The sequence below is a fragment of the Equus caballus genome, chromosome 1 (genome assembly GCF_041296265.1).
Source record: "Equus caballus isolate H_3958 breed thoroughbred chromosome 1, TB-T2T, whole genome shotgun sequence".
NCBI classification, from domain to species: domain Eukaryota; kingdom Metazoa; phylum Chordata; class Mammalia; order Perissodactyla; family Equidae; genus Equus; species Equus caballus.
Window position 1 is genome coordinate 9428141 of NC_091684.1, and position 17759 is coordinate 9445899.

Genomic DNA, 17759 nt, shown 5'->3' on the forward strand with positions numbered 1-17759 from the left:
CACAGGTGCCCAGTGGATGCTTCCTGGAGCCGATGATGGTTTGGGGCAGGCGTGACTGCAGAGCCTGAACATGCAGGACCACGAGGTGCAGAAAAGTGATGCTGCAAACACATGCACTCAGAGAACCAATCACGTTTTCGTGTTACTTTTTAAAAAATCTATAGATTTTGTTTGGCTTTTCTGCATTTATGAGAAATCTACCTTGCAAATAGGTTTCAAAAATAACCCTTCTCACAGCTCCATGTAGTGCTCACCATCTGCGGGGACAGGGCATGGATGTGTGTGCACGCCTGTGGGTCCCAGCCTGGGGCAGGCACATGACTTGGAGGGCTCCCCAGTTGGCTGTGAGAGGTGGTGTGTCACGGGTCCACTGCACCAGGGACTTAGGCCTGGAGGGTCAAAGGTCAGGGGAGACAGACATCTTTAGGGGAAGGGGGAGATGACACATACACCCCAGATTCCGTGAGGATCTTAGGGCTCCCTCAGCTGGAGTGAACTGAGGCCAACATGACTCCGACAGGGCTCCCTCTCGGTCACCTGACCCTTTCACTCAGCTCTCCTCATTCATCAGCAACCATGGGGACATCCTTTCCCATTTCACACTGACCACTCTCCATGGCCTTAGCTGCAGAGATGGGAAGCGGAGCCCATCCCCATTGTCTGCAGGGAGCAGGAGGGTTTCCTGAGTGGCTGCAGCACAGGGCAGGAGGGGACGAACACGTGTGTGTTGGACAAGCCTTCAGACTGGAGGAACTGTCTCAAACCAAGCCTGGCTTCTTCCTCAAACCCGTTCCTGCTCCTGTGCCCTCTGGCTGGGTAACGGCCCCACCCCACCCCACTGGCACGCCAGAATCCTGAAGTCAACCCGTCCCCTCCACCCTCTCCACGTCCACATCCAACCAGTGACCACAGTGCTGATGCTCATTCCATTCTCTCCTTCCCCCAGCAGCTCTCCCCTGCGCTCTGGAAATCTCCGAACTGGTCACCCATGTCCAGTCTCTCCTTCCTCTGGCCATCCCCAGGGGATGTCCTGAAACTCATCTGCATGCCTGGCCATCACATGAACGCTTAAAAAACTTCCCTTGACCCCTTACTGTTTACAAGATGAATTTTAATGTTCCGGGGGGTCTGGATCCCCCTGTTCCCACTTTCTTCACAGAACTTTGCACCTTTGTGGCATCCCAGGCCCACGGGCAACCCCCTGTGTTGTCACCTCTTGCTCTTTTGGTAGGAGTGCTTTCACCTCTCCCCCGTCAGCAAGGCCTGGTGATGATTAGGGTAGCAATCCCAGAGTATACAGCATCTTGGCATGTGAGGGACCCCAAGGCATGCCATTGTAAGGGGGTGGGTAGGTGTGTACGTGTAAGTGGGTGTGATGTGTGCACTTTTGCATTCACAGCCTGGCTTCTGGGAATATCCTGCAGCAGGAAAGTTTTTTCCAAGCCCGCTCTGGGCTGCAGCCCCTGGGAAGTGTGCCCTTCCTCCTTGGACCTCTAACACTGCAAGCTGGGCCCGCGGCTCTGCTCCACTGCTGGACATCAGTCATATCAGACAGCAGCACCTAGCATGAGCCTTTGAGAAATGCGTACATCAGCGCAGCCCCATGGACCTGCTGGGCTGGCCAGGTGCAGGAATCTAGGCAACTGCAATTTGCACAGGTCGACCCTCAGACAAGCGCCGCACCAGTTATTTCTTGGTAAGCAGCTGCACCATTCTTTTGTGGCACAATAACAGGGAGTTCGGGGAGCAGACATCTGTGCAGGCTTTGGCTGGGGAGCTTTTTCTGCTGGCTCTGTCTTTGCCAGCTACTGTCACTCAGCAGGCACAGAAGAGACCTTGGCCAGCCTGCTGGGGTCCGCTTACAGCCAACCCGCAGCTCTTCTGGCACGGCTGCTCCAGGCCTGGCACCTGGCCTCATCTCCTTCTCACTGCAGCCCTTAGAGGTAGACGCTCTTATCCCTGATGAAGGATAGGGACGTTAAGGATTAGCAAGGGGCCTCACAGGGACTCATGGCAGAGCTGGAATTAAACCTGGGCATCTGCCTCTCAAACTCTGTCCCCTTCTGCTACACCTTCTGTCCCTGAGGAGTCAGGGATGAATGCCTTTCATACCTGCGCCTTGCCTATCTCTTCACCCCCATCCCCAGCTGATCCTCTCAGACACCTTACGCTCCAGGGCCATGGAGCTTAGGTCCAGGGAGGGCAGAGCAATACATGCTCTATGTCCCTGATGCATGTGCGCAGCCAACACGTGCTGGAGGCTTACTCTGTGCCAGATGTGGTTGACTACAAAAATGGCAGTGGATTCTTCCCCTCCCCAGAGTCACACATCCTTGCTATGTTTGTTTAGGAGCCCTCTCATTCTAACTCTGGACTTGGCCACATGACTTGCTTTGGCCGATGGGATGTTAGCAAATATGTCACAAGTAGAGGCTTGAGAAGCTTGCACACTGGGGCTAATGGTCTCTTGCTGCTCTTGGAACTCTGCTCCCTTGTGAAGAAGCCTGGGCCGGCCTCCAAGATAGTGAGAGAACCATGGCCCAGTTGCATCTTTTGCTCAGTTGACAGTCTGCCAACTGTCAGACCTGTGAGTGAGGCATTCTAGCTCATCCAGCCACCAGCCAACCCACCAGCTGACCACAGACACATCAGAGAGCCCAGGAGAGATCCACTGACTCAGCCCAAAGCATGAACTGCCCAACTGACCCACAGAATCATGAGCTAAATAAGTGCGTGTTGTTTTAAGCCACTACATTTTGGGGCGGTTCGTTATACAGCAAAAGCTAACTGATACAAGATATTGTATTTCAGTTCCTGTTGCAGTCTAACAAACCACCCCCAAACATAATTGCTCAAAACGACCATTTCATCACATTCCTGGATGTGAGTTAGGGGTTTGGACAGGGCGTGCAGGAATGACATGTCTCTGCTCTGTGATGTCTGGAGCCTCAGCTGGGAAGACTCAAGGGCTGATACCCCGGAGTATGGTCAGCTGGGGGCTGGAATCATCTGGAGGTGTCTTCACTCACTGCTAGGAGCTGATATTGTCTGTTAGCTGGCATCCCAGCAGGGGCTGTCCATTGGAGCGGCTGCACGTGGCCTCTCCCTGGGGCCTGAGTTTCCCCACAGAGGGGTGGCTTCCAGGTAGCTGGACTTTAATGGAGGCCCAGGGCTCCAAAGGCGAGTATCCCAGCCAACAAGGGGGACAGTGACTGCCTTTTATGACCTTGCCTTGGAAGGCAAGCATCACTTCTGCTCGCTTCCATTGGTTACAGGCCAGTCACAAGTTCTCTCCTGCCCCCAGATTCAAGGGAAGGGAATTGGACCCCATCTTGATGGGGAAGTGGCAAGGTTCTAGATGAGCCTGCGGAGCAGGAAATACACTGTGGTCACTTTTGGAGAATACAATCTGCCACTCATTATCTCACCCACTTCCCGCAACAACCCAACGAGGTAGGTGTCATTGTTACCCCTACTTTGTAGGTGAGAAAACTGAGGCTCAGCTGGCTGGTAAGTGCTCAAGGGCACATAGTGAGTGTGGGAGTTGAGTCTAGCCATCGCTCTGCTGCCTGTCAGAGGCTGCCTTTTCGTCCTTGGACGGAGCATCTCAGTAGACTTATTCCTCCTCTCTTTTAGCTTTATGTTTTATCTCCACTTTAATGCGACACCGGCTAACCAGCAGCTGCACTTCTCAGTGTCTTTCTCGACCCTGTTTGGGGTCTCTACCGCTTCCCTAATCCCCATCTGGAGGCCAGGGGTCTCTATCGTGGGGGAGGAGGGGGGGACTCAAATAGACACGATGGATCACCACCCTCTCTCCTTCTACAAAAACAGATGAGTTTTAAAGCTACCTAGTAGGCAACTTGAATTTAAATCCTAAGAGGACAGAAACAGGTTCTATCTCTGGACTTGGAAAGATTGATTTTCTGTGTTACAAAAATTACTCCTGCATGAGCATTTGCAGCCTTGTTTTCTACTCTGACCCTCCTCTCGGCCTACTGAAAATTCCAACTTGGCTCACCGACGTTTCCCTCCTCCCTTCTTAGGGAAAAGAATGGAAGGATCTACACTGACAGCAGTGTCTGTGAGGTGGTTTTTTTTTTTTTTTTTTTTTTTTAACTTTTATTAACTTACAAAATACACTTCTGATATGTTTTGATGGACAAAATGCCCATTAACAGGGGAATGGAATAGGGTTGTCAAATAAAATACAGGACACTATTAAATTTGAACCTCTGATAAACAGCAAATACTTTTTACTATGTGTGTCTCATGTTTATAAAAGGGCAGATATCACAAGCATACATTTTGATGAATCTTCACAAAGTGAACACATCTGTGGAACCAGCACCCAGATCGAGAGACAGAACATTCCAGGCTCCCCAAATGCCCCTGGTGTCTCCATGCAGAAACTACCTATCCCCCCACTATCTTGATTTCTAACAGCACGGGTGAGTTTTGCCTGTTTTTGAATATCATATAAATGGAACCACCCAAATTGTATTCCCTTGTCTCTGCCTTCTTTTGTTCATCCTCGTGTCTGTGAGGTCCGTCCACGTCGTGTACGGCAGCAGCACATTTTGGGTAATATTATGTATGGGACATACTTGTACTAAAAAATTATTTGTTGTTTATCTGAGATTCAGTTCTAACTGAGTGTCCTGTATTTTATCTGGCAACTCTATTCCATTCTCCTGTTAATGGACATTGTGTAGTTTTCTGTTTGCGGCTATTATGAATAAAGCTGCTATGAATATTCTAGTATCTGGTACGCGTCTTTTGACGAACATATGGACTCATTTCTTTTGGGTATTTACCTAGGAGTGGAATGTCTGGGTCATAGGGAATGCATGCGTTCAGCTTAGTGTATCCTGCCAAAAGGCGTTCCAAATGGTACCAATTTACACTCCAGCCAGCAACCTGTGAAAGTTCCCGTTGCTCTCCCTGCTCACCAATAACTTGGCATTTCCTGCCTTTTTCGTTATAGTCAGTCTAGTCAGTGTGTTCTGTTTTGATTTCATTGCGGTTTTAATTTGCTGCATGTCCCTGAAGACTCACGAAGCAGAGCCCCTTCTCGCTCGCCTAATGGGCATTCAGGCCTCCTCTTTTGTGAGTTGCCTGTTCTAGTGCATTGCCCTTTGTTTTATTGGGATGTCTGCCTTTTTCTTGTTGCCCTGTAGGCATGTCTCACGTAGTTGGGATACAAGTAATCTGTCAGATATACGTCAACTATCTTCTCTTGGGGGGCTTGGGGAACAGTTGAGAAAGGATTTCTGGCTAGCCGTGGGTCTTGGAGGTGAATTAGAAGAATTGAGCGGAAAGGGGAGTTTAATAAGGATTGCTATGGATAGTGAATTGGATCTCCTCAAATGGTCTTTAAGAGACGTAAGTGAAGACCAGACTGCTCCTTTGAATGTCTTACTCATTCTGAGAGTGGGTCACTTGGGGCCCTTACGTGTATTCAGATCTTGGCATGAAGGTGCAGATAGATTTCCTTGGTATTGAGACTATAATGTATTTTGGGAAATTTAACCCAAGAAAGTTGGAAACACTTCCAAGAAATTTGTGTATGTCCTGGCACAGACTGTATTGTGTATTCCCCCACGTGGAGGGCAGAGTTCATCCCTACGAGAATGGAGATCCTTATTTTTCATGGGAGAATAAATCCTCCAGAACACACACTTGATAAGAATAAAATATGTAATATTTGAACACTAGTGACATCTAAAAGGTACACTTAATTCATAAATCAAGGCTGCACAGCAGATGATATTTATGGCAATTCTTGCTGGAGGAAATATGAAAATTTGTAAGAATAGTAAATGCTGTTAACACAAAATGCTACAGTCACTGGTCATAATTGATGACTTCCTCGTGGATGTATTGAATAAATTAATTTCATTGCTATATGGATGACAATAATATGCTTTTATAGCTAATTTAGTTCTAAGAGCTGCTTTGGATGCCAAGATTTCACTGAAGGGAGAAAATGGCTCAAGGAAAAAGGTGACACGTAAAGAATAATTTTGAAATCGAATAGAAATAAAGAATAACTCTGTAATAGGAAGTAGCAGGCTTGGTGGGACCCTGTCACAAAAGAGAACAGAGCAGGGAATTGTTGGGAGGCAGAGACCAAGATCAGGGCTGCGTGAGTGTTCCCGACATTGCTGCACTTCCAGTGGGATTTCTCGTGCCCCGAGTCGGCGGTTTAAGAATGGATGTGTGGAAAAGCCTTCCTCTTCAGTGGGGATCTGGGAGCCGTGTTGACACTGGAGGCTTCCCTACAAAGCTGGGCTCAGAAGCAGCTCCAGCTCAAAGCGGCTCCAGGAAGGAGCATCAAATTGTCAAGGATGCTGCTCTCTGGGGAAGCAGGCTCCCTCCCAGTGGGTTCTTTATACCAAAAACAACCAGAAAGCAACATCCGTAGAACTTTTCCTCCAGGAGGCCCTTTGCTGAATTCTTCACATTCATTGTGTAATAGGATCATTTCTTTCCTCTTTTGAAAAATAACCCTTAACTTATTACAAAATAGTGGATATTTATTGGATATTCTTTAGAAAACGTATTTCAACAAATCCAGCCGTGCTGTCATCTCTGGGGTGCACCATTCGCAGTGCACCGTTCAGGGGGCTTTGGAAGTTGCAGCCCCTGGACTGAGGAGCTATTTGGCCATGGACTATTTTCCCCCAAATTTCTCTTTCCCTTAAAAGGATCCCTAAAATGTGTGGGGGCGGTTTGCTGGGAGAAAATCTTTTATGCTTTCGCCTCACCCACGTGCTTGACTAAAGCATAGGACTTAGACGTGGCCTGATTTACAAAGTCATATTTCGTTAAAAATCCCCCAAAGCATGGTCAGTTCAGATGCAATTTGCAGGAAAGAGAAATGCTATTTCTCTAATTCTGAGAAGCACGAGTTTAGGGCTCCGCACGCATACATGAATGCCCAGGAGGTGATGTTAAATGCCTGGAAAGATTAATTGGAAAAAAGGATCCCCAAATACAATTTCCCTGGACTTAATGTTTCATCAATGCTATCAACTCCGACAGAGCACCAGCCACATGCTGGGACCCTGGAGGGTGCTAGAGGGGCTGTGTGGTGTGTGAGTGTGCGTGTGTGAGCACAAATGAGGGTATGTGTGGTGATGTGTGAATGTGTGCTGTGGATGTGTGTGTATGACTGTGTGTGCAAGTGCATGTGACTTGTGTATTGTGTGCGCACACATGTGGGTATGTGCATGAGATTGTGACTGTATGTGAGTGTGTGTGAGTACATATGGGTTGTGTCTGTGTGACTGTGCTTGGGCACGTGTGTGTGTGTATGGTGTGTGTATGCGGCGTGCGTGTGTGTATGTGTGTGTATGGTGTGTGTATGTGTGTGTGGTGTGTGTGTGTGTGTATGTGTGTGGTGTGTGTATGTGTGTGTACAGTGTGTGTGGTGTGTGTATGTGTGTGTATGGTATCTGTGTGGGGTGTGGGGGGGGTGTGTGTGTGCGTGTGTGTGTGGTGGGAGAGGAGGGCATACGGAAGTGAATGGGACGCTGTGTCCTGCCCCCAGGACCTTGCCAGGGAGAGACTACAAGACCTGCACACAGCACCTGCTTCCTCTGATGCCCAAAGCCCCCTGACCTCCGTCCCCACCTTTCCCCTCCTCTGCCCTAAATTCTCACCACCCTGGATCGCTTGGGCTTCCTCATGAGAGCCCCCAGCTCCCCATCCATGGCGTCTCGGCTCTGCCAGGCCTTTGCCCAGAATGCCTTCTCCTCCGTTTCCTGCCTCTCCGCCCTGCCTGTCTGTGTGGGGACAATCCTGAAGGCATCACAGGCCCCACGTGTTCTACCCCTGAGACTTTACAGCGGTTTTAGAATGATTCCAGGTGGGAGGCAGCTGGGCTGCTGTGAATGTGCAGTGTTGTGTGAACGTAATAAGGGAGAAGCAGGTCGTATGTCAGTGTCTAAGGTGATAGAGAAACGTGTGTCCCAAACTGTTAAGCATAAGTCAGGGGCTGAGGTAGCGGAGGGAAAGCTAATCTAGTGAACAAATGAAAACCAGCAGCTGGGTCTGGTCCAGAGTGCTGGGAAGTTGTGTGGGGACACCCCGTGGAGAGGTGGGTCCCCACACTTGGGGGCCGGTTTGCACAGCTGGTGACCTTCGTTAGGCTCCTAGTTCTGGCTTCACACATGAGACTACATGCAATTGAGGGAGAAAAAAATCAAGTTCGCCTCCTTGAGATGAATCGCCTGCTGGACAGCTTCTACCTCAGAATTTGTGAGGAGACACCCAGCCGTCCGTTCCTCTATGAGCCCAGAGAGCTGTGTGCTCATGCCTGTTGTCTGTGGGGGCCTGGATCTTTTAGTCGTGCTGGCACCAAAGAGGCCAATGTGTTGTCTGGCCTCACTCCCGTCTCTTTAGAGATCTGGGACGATGAACTGCCTTTCCAGAGCCAGCATTTCCAGTCTCAGTCTACGTCCCTCAAGTGGACTTGGAGCAAAAGTTACAAAGTGTGGAAGGCAGCCTCCAAGATGGCCGCCTTGTGATAGTCATGCTCTTGTGTAATCCCTCTCCCTCTGGACTTATCGATTCTCTTCTAACGATAGAATATTGCAGAAAGGATGGGATGTGACTTCTGAGGTTAAATTACAAAAAGGCTGTAGCTTTTGTCTTGGTGTCTTGGGTCTCTCTTCTCTCTCTCCGCCCAATCTTGAATCACCAGTTGCTGTGTTGTGAGGACGTTTAGGTGGAGAGGCCCTGGTATGGGCTGATTGATGTCCAAAATGCATGTGTTGAAGTCCTAACCCCCAGTACCTCAGAATGTGACTGCATTTGGAGATAGGGTCTTTTAAGAGGTAATGAAGTTAAAATGAGGCCATTGAGGGCCCCTGATCCAGTATGACAGGGGTTCTTACACAAAGAGGAGAATAGGACACAGACACACACAGAGGGACCACCATGTGAGGACAGAGGGAGAAGACACCATCTACAAGCCAAGGAGAGAGGCCTGAGGAGAAACAATCCTGCTGACACTTTGATCTCAGACCTCCAGCCTCCAGAAATGCAAGGAAATAAATGTCTGTTGTTTAAGCCCTGAGTCTGTGGTACTTGTTATGGCAACTGGAGCTGACGAGCACAGGCCTGCAGCCATGTCAGCGAGCCTGGAGGCACATCTTCTGAAACTTGCCGGCAGCTGCACGAGTGGGCCTGGGAGATTTCCCAGCCCCGGTGGAGCCTTGAGATCTGACTGCAGCTCTGGCCGACAACTTCACTGCTGCCTCATAGGAGACCTTCATCCAGAGGCATCCAGCTGACCCACATCTGGGATCTTAAGCCACATGGTGTCTTGTCTATACTGTGAGATAGCAACTGTTGGCTGTTTTAGACTAAGTTTTGGGGTAATTTGTTACACAGCGATAGACAGCTAATAGGCCTCCTTATCCTTCATGGCTAGAGTGACATAGGTTTTATTGACACCACCAAAGCATTTTTGAGAGCGAAAGGAGATTCTAAAATAATTAAAATTTTGTATACTTTGAAAATATTTATTTCTCCACTGACAGATCGGTTTTATTACACTGGTGTTATAAATGGTTTTGTTAAAAACTATTTTCAGAGCCAGCCCTGATGGCCTAGTGGTTAAAGTTTGATGGTCTCACGACTTCAGTGGCCCAGGTCGTTTCCCTGTTGTGGAACCACACCACCTGTCTGTCGGTAGCCATGCTGTGGCGGTGTCTCATATAGAAGAACTAGAAGGACTTACAACTAGGATAGACAACCAGGCACTGGGGCTTTGGCGAGGAAAAAAAACCAAACAAGAAAACGAACTATTTTCAATAATAAAATTCCTTCTGAAACAAATATTAACATATATTCATGTACAATGAAGCAAAAGTTAAAAACACTTTTTTATATTGACTGTCTGAATATTAAAAATATCAAAAGCAGAATAGTGTACTTTAATCAGTTTCTTAAGCCATGTCTGTCTCTAATATGATGTCAATGGTATTAAAATCTTTTCCCCAATATGGTCTCATCATTTTAATTGTTTTTTCCATAATCAAAATTTACTGTAATCTTCAAAGAAACATTTTGTGGTTAGTAAATTTGAAATTATTATAATAATATTTTTAATTGGGGAAATGTTCTCTCTACGAGTGTTGAGGTATCTAGTTGGCTCTGGGCAAGTGAAGGCTCATCTCGGTGCTAAGTTTTTGGCATTAAAATGTGGAAACCGTTCAGCCCAAATATTTTACCAGGTACTGTCTTTTTGCCTCCTTTCAGAGTACCTTTCTTCAACAAATATTTTTCTAAGATAAAATTCATCAAATAAATTGCCTTTATGATTCTTCTGAATGCTTCATTAAATTTAGATGCTTCAAAATTGTAGGCTTTTTCTATTTCATGCCCTTTTGGGACAGAACGTAATTTCTTAAATTAAAAATAAGAGCTCCATCAAAAGATTCTTCTTACAAGTCAAGATATTCTGAAGTATCCTTATAGAATTTCAATACTGAGCTCTCATTCTTTAATGTATTCCTTTTCTCCTTTAGTTTTTAGGGGTAAATTCCAATGTCTTTTCATTTGCAAGTTTTGTTTTCAATTAGTGCAATTCTTTCCAAGCTTCAAAAACTGAAAGTCCATGTGCTCAATATTCTTTTTTCGTGTGTGGAACATTAGCCCTGAGCTAACATCCGTGCCCATCTTCCTCTACTTTGCATGTGGGATGCCTGCCACAGCGTGGCTTGGTAAGTAATGTGTATGTCTGCAGCCAGGATCTGAACCCGTGAACCCCAGGCCACCAAAGGGGAGCGCATGAACTTAACTTCTATGTCACTGGGCCAGCCCCCATGTGCCGAATAATTTGATCAAAAATATTTAGTTTTGAGCAACATGCATCCAAAATTTAGAGCACTCTCATTTACAAAAAAGTTCAATATCATTGTAGGACATTTAAATTGACTTCAAAACTCCAACTCTTCTAAAATCTGATAGATGGCAGGCAGCAGAGAGAAAGCACAGTAAACTATGCTGAAGTGTGTTTTTTGTTTTTTCATTTCTCATCATCGTTGTCACATAATGTTGGCAACCGCAGCTCTTACTTAAATTGGTAGAATATCAACCTATTTGGATGCGATTATGAGTGACATGCGCACCATCACCAATTCCATGTCAATTTCTGCTTCCTCGGTTTCTTAATTTAGTAAGGATGTGCTTTTTACCCTGACGTTGTGCTCCACCAAAAACCGTATTTGCATTGTCATTGCAAAAACAAGAACTACTTAATTTCAATGTCAGCTTCACAATAGTGTTCTTAATAGTCTCAGATGTTGCACAATTAATAACGAAAACTTCCAAAAGCTTTCTTCTGAGTCCATGACTTGGATGAAAAAAATAAAAACATTATTGGAATTAACTGATTTCCTATTTGAAGAATCAGATGACACTGGAATAAAACTTGCATGATTTTACTATTTATATAGTTTTTATAATGGAGCCAACACGTAAATAATAATTGCTTTACTTTTTGTACCTGAACATGATATTTTAGAATTGAAAATGAGTGAAATTTGAGCTTTACTTTTGATTAGGATGTAGAAAATGGTAGAAGACTGTCTCTCCTGAAGAAACACTAAGAACACACTGGATAAAAAATTATATGTATTTAAAAAGCTGTTGAAGAGCCGTAATGCAAAAAAGTTTGTATACCAGGGAGAGAGACCAATCCTCTCTAGAAGAGAAAAGACTGGTGGCTAATTTTATACCTGGAAGATGTTACCTACACAGTATGTGAGTGGGCAGAGGCATGAGTTTGCCGTAGACAAAGATATTTTGCTGGAATAAAATAAGCTAAACTTTTAATTTCTGTGTGAGCCAACATGAGGGATTGGAACTTTGAAGAGCACCAAATGGAAAACTAATCTTCTTTGCCTGCTAGTAAACTGAATAAGTTATGGCTGAGGGTGTGGCTAGAAAGCAGAGAGATCTCATAGTCTCATGATGCCTGGTCCCCAAACTGTGCTGGAAGGGGAGGCCTGATTTCAATCTCAAATATGTTGAAAGCAGAGGTAAATTGAAATTAATTAAACTTGCAACCCAGCTCCAGCCAACCTCAATTCCTAACTGGGTCAAAGTGATCAACTCTTTTTTTTTTTTTAAGATTGGCACCTGAGCTAACATCTGTTGCCAATCTTCCTATTTTTCTTCTTCTTCTCCCCAAAGCCCTGCAGAATGTAGTTGTATATTCTAGTTGTAGGTCCTTCTGTTTGTGCTATGTGGGACGCCACCTCAGCGTGGCCTGATGAGCGGTGCCATATCCATGCCAGGATCCGAACCAGTGAAACCCTGGGCTGCCGAAGTGGAGTGCATGGACTTAACCACTTGGCCACGGGGCCGGCCCTTGATCAACTCTTTGGCTTAGCTGTTTGACAGAAGAAAGGGCATGAGTTATCTACCCTTATCTCTACTTTTCTTTAATATTCAGTGTCCAAAATTCAATAAAAAATATAGAACATGTAAAGAAGCAGGAAAATGAGACTCATAATCAAGAGAAAAATATTGTAAATAGAGGCAGACCCACAAATGATCCAGATATGGGAATTAACAATCAATACGTTTAAGATATCTAATATAAACATGTTTAAAAATTAGAAAAAAATGAGCGATGTAGTTGAACAGATGGAGAATTTTAGCAGAGAAATGGAAACTCTAAAATGAACCCAAATAGAAATTTTAGAACAGAAAAAAACAACAGTGTGTGAAATAAAGAATTAGTTGGTTAGGTTTAACAGACTAGACAGAACAGAATAAGGGATTAATGAACTCAAGGATGCTCAGTACAAATGATCCTAACAAGCACAGAGAGAAAAAAGAATAAACAAGAGAGAACAGAGTTGAAGAAGCCATGCTATTTGGTGCACGTATTTCACACACACATTACTTGCTGTCTCTCATGTAACCTGCTGACCCCACTGACTGAAGGCCTGCCTCTCGTGGGCCGCGGCACAGGTCACAGCGCACCTGGCTGGTATACTAAGTGGCCAGAAAGAGCCGCAGACTGGGAGACTTGTCCCACCACCTGAGAGTGGAAGCTGTCCCTGGCTGCTTGTGTTCCTGAGGACTGATAAAACAACCAGGGAGGGCCCTGCACGGTCTTATGGAAAGGGAGGTGTTAGTTACTGGGACATAGGTCACCCTATTAATGAACCTTGACCCATGGCCTCCAGAAACTCTGTGTGATTCCTGCCGTGTAATATCTGCCAGGGCTGCCATAACAAAGTACCATAGACTAGGGGCCTTAGACAACAGACATTCATTTTCTGACAGTTCTAGAGGTTCAAGCTCAAGGTGCCGGCAAGGTTAGTTTCTTCTGAGGCCTCTCCCCTTGTCTTATGGACGGCTCTCTTCTCCCTGTGTCTTCACATGGTCTTCCATCCATATGTATCCACGTCCAATTTCTTCTTCTTATCTGGAGATCAGTTATATTGGATTAGGGCCCACTCTAATGATCTCATTTTAACTTAATTACGTCTTTAAAGGCCCTATCTCCAAATATAGTCACATTCTGAGGTTATGGGGACTTGAACATATGGATTTTCAGAGGACTCAATTTAGCCCATAACACCCTGCATTGGAGTAGCCTCTCTTTTCTCTGCACCTTTATTTAAACTTTCCTTATGAGACTGACCACCACTGTACTGCATCTTCTGGACACTCCTGTATGTGGCTAACCTCTTTTGTTAGAGTGGGGGCTCCCTGAGGGCGTGGTGAGTCCCTGTTTCATCCTGCATCAACACATCACCTAGCACACTGTTCAGGCTTTATCATTATTTCGGAGAGAGACATTGAGAGGACAAAAATATAAATGTGGCCTGAGACCCTCTTGGGTATGTGTCAGATGAAGACAGAGAGAATGAGTGCCATGAGCCCAGGGGAGTGAGAGGAGCTTCCTGGCTTTTCCGCACCCCTTCCCGTGAGGGCCTGTGTCTGCTCCAGCTCGTTATTCCCAGGGTAGGGGAGAGCTTAGCCGTCGAGGAGGCATTTGAGCTGGTCTATAGGTAATGAAACGGTCAGAGGAACGCAGTTTTATTTTTACTATGAAAGAAATGTGTATGCACATAAGAAACAACTCAAACAGCTCAGAATGGTACAAGGGAAGAGGGGAAAACTCTCCTAACCGTTCTCTACAATCTCCACCTGAAGGGTTACTTATAGAAACAGATTGCATTGTTTTCAGCAGTCCGGGGCTCACGGCCACGTCTCCGTGTGCTTTGCTCTCACTATTCTCTTTGTCAGGCAACGTCCCCTGCACTGAGCGGGTCCCTCATGTGAAAACAGGCTTAGCTCACTTCTACTACCCACTTCCCTTCACCTCGGTCTCTTCGAAACGTTTTCTTATTTTACTGTTTCAGTTTTACCGGTTCCCTTTAGAAATTTAAATTCTATCCTTGCGCCTCTATTTTTTTGTTCTATCCCCTTTATACAGATTTCCAACTGCCGACCATGTAAGGGATAGAATTAGTGTTCTTATAGTTTCTTTGTATCTTCTCTCTTTCTCCCACCCCTTCTCAAGTGTCTGTCAAGCACACCATAATTTCCACGCTGTTCATGTTTATAACATGTACCTTCCCTTCTTAGCTATAATTGAGTGTTTGGTGCTTTATCTATAAATTAGTTATTGAAGGAGAAAAAAATAAATGCTAGGAGAACATTTTAAGAGCCTGAGTGAAAAGGATTTTCTTTTGTTATATTCCATTGATTGCTTAAACTTTGCTACATTTTAGTTTCTTTATAATTAGACCATGACCTTTTCTTCTTCTTTTTTCTTTCCTTAGTGGAGTTTCTAATTGCCTTGTTTTCTTCTTTTTGATAAAGGAACTCTATACTGCCATTACATCTTTATGGCTATCCGTCACTCAACCATACTTTGTTAAAGAAAATGTTTTCTTCTTGAAGATTTTTTTCCTTCTCAGAGTTCTCTGATCTGCAGTTATGGTTTAGCCAGATTGTATCTAGTTCTGTGGCCCAGCTGTGACCGTGGAATTTTTTCCTTGGACTCCTGGAATGTTTAGTCTTTTAAAAAAATTCTCATGTCTTTTTTTCTTGCTTGGATTTCTTTCTCATTTTTCTGGAGCATATCCTGAGAGAATGTCTTTCAAAAAGAATGTTTGGGATGTAAATTTTCCAACCATTTTTACACCTGAAAATATTTGTTTTGTCCTTGTACTAATTTAATAATTTTTTTAAAGAAAAGAGGGAGTTGTAAGTTTAGAATTTTATATCTTTAATGAGAACTTGGGAGCATTGCTCTGTTGTCTTCTAGTTTCCAGCGCCGCTGATGAGAAGTCACATGTTGATGTGCTCGTAATTTCTTTGCAGATAATCTGTTTTTCCTGTTGGAAGCCTTGAGAATCTTCTCTCTACCGCTGGAGTTCTGGTTTTCAGGGGAGTATCTGGGAGCGGGTCTTTTTTCATTCATTCTTTGGTACCTGGTGGGTTCTAGCAATCTGAAGATTTATATGTTCCTTCAGAATTTGGGGATGTTATTCCATCATTTGTATAATTTATACATTTTCTACATTTTTTTTTTTTTAGAATTCTTAGTAAACGGATACACGACTTCTTAAATTGATCTTGTATCTCTCATATATTTTCTCTCCTATTTTTCTCTGCCTTCTTGATATACATTCTGAGAGATTTCCTGAAATTTAAGCTTTTTTCTATGGAATTTTTATTTTAGTAATCACACGTCTAAGAACTCTTTCTTGGTCTCTAATTGCTCCACCTTGAGCACAGCCTGTTCTCCTTTTTAGGGACACAGTATCTTCTTGAATTTCCATTCCTTGAACTTTGTCGGCTGGTTCACTGGGGTTTGCACCTTCTGTGCGGGGGGTTCTCTTCAGTGCCTGGTCTGGTGGTCCGTGTTTATGGACAGAGAACCGGGGTGAGGAAGGCTGTAGCTGGTGAGGGTTTCTTTGCCTGTAGGGTGGACTCATTCTGCGTGGATTCTGCTTGGACAGTGGATCCCATCCACCTGAAGATTTATATATTCCTTTAGCACTTGGGAATGTTATTCCATTACTCACATGTGTAAAGATGGGACAGTAACATTTTTGTCACTTAACTTTTCTAAACCTCGGGTGCTTCCACAATAAGTGGAACCAGGACAGTACCTCTCAGGGTGGCTGTGAGATGGGTGCAGCGCCCATGTGGTCATCACTGCTCCCAGGTCACACCTGAGGATAGTACCTAAGGTTTGGTGGCTCCCCTCTGGGCCACCATGGACCCAGGTTCCATGGCTGTGGTGGAGAACCTGGGACCTCCAGATCTTGGTCCAGTGCCCTATTGGTCCTGCCTGTTGAGCTGGACAGAGCTGAGGAACAGCCCGACTCCCTGCGCTGTGCCAGCTGAGTTCCTGCTCCTGTGCCAACAGCGCCTGTCTGCCTCCCTCGGAGAAGAAAGGAGAGTGTGAAATCGCCTTCCCAGGTGGGAATATGTGACCGCTTAGCAGACACAGGGAAAGGCTTCCAGCTCTGTTCTCACACTTTGACTCAGAGGGAATGGGCAGCCAAGTAAAGAAGAGCTCGGCAGAAGCTGTCACTGATGACATCCATCCTCCACTGCCGGTTCCAAGATCTGCAGAGGGGGACCAAGCTCTGAGCAGCGAGTCGGCTTTGACCTCCGAGCACCACGGAGCTGGACTGCAGACAGCCATGTCTGTTTTACAGCGCAGTGGCTGCTTGGAGAACTGTGTTATGATGCTGAGCTTGCTGGGTTACTGAACATAGTTCAGACTCTGAAAGGAAGTGGATTTTGTGTCATTCAAGCTCATTCGGAATCAAAATCAGCTCCCTGCTGTCCACCTTCCCGCTGGCGCTGGCTGCTCCCGCTGCTCCATGCCCATGCTCGTGGAGCCCAGGGGGCCGGCCTGCTCTCTCCTCCGGGTGCACATGGGCTCCAGAGTCACTGTTTATAAAGCATCTCCACCATCCTGCTTGCGCATGGTGTTCCCCAAGCCCCTGAGGTAGGCAAGCCAAAGCACGTTCTGCCCATTTTACAGCAGAGGCCGGGTCAGAAGGGCCTGTGCTTGATGTAATGCTCTTTTGCTGCCATCTTGAAATGTTAATAATTTTATCTTTGAACATGCGTTTTGTAAGGGAAGTCTGAAGGGACCATGGAGCATGCACATGGGCAGAGGAGATCCGTGCAACATACCCATCAGTTGTTCTGTGCTGCCCCACTTGCATAGAACGTTCTTAAAGCCCCGTGAGCACAGAACTCCAGGGGACCCCCATGCACTGGAGTTCAGCGAGACTCAGGTGAGTACAAAGCACGCATGTTATGTCAATGTCTGGGTGAGTGAGGGCGCTGACGTCTCCGAGAGGCTACACTTTCCATTCAAATCAGAACTTGCTTTGAATGCAGAAAGAAGGCAGTGATGTTCTAAGAAACATGAGGACCAAGTCTTAGCCTTTCTCACTTGTGTTACTTCCCCATGTTAGTCAGGCACTTGCACTGAAAATGATGAGACAGAAGGAAAGGGAGAGACAGGACCGCCACAGCTCCCTTTCCTTCAGTCCCTCTTACTCAGCAGTGAGGCAAAGGCACCGAGTGTGGGTAGAATGTCAAGGAGTGAAAGAAAAACCACTGAGTTTTGCGCAGCATTTTCACTGTTCTGGTAAGGACAAAAATAAGTTTGCATATGCGAAGTATGAAACACGAGGTGTATAGTTTCCATGATTCCACGTGTGAGTTAATTGCTCTTTTATTTG

General features: G+C 45.7%; 1 long non-coding RNA gene across 1 annotated transcript in view; it reads left to right on the top strand.

Moving 5' to 3' along the window:
• LOC106782035 (uncharacterized) overlaps positions 1–17011 on the top strand; it is a 73196-nt gene extending 56185 nt beyond the window's left edge. Inside the window, exons 4-5 of the long non-coding RNA XR_011433835.1 lie at positions 1400–1696; positions 16421–17011. This is a non-coding gene — a long non-coding RNA (uncharacterized lncRNA). The remainder of the gene's footprint in view (positions 1–1399; positions 1697–16420) is intronic.
• Positions 17012–17759: the final 748 nt, after the last annotated feature.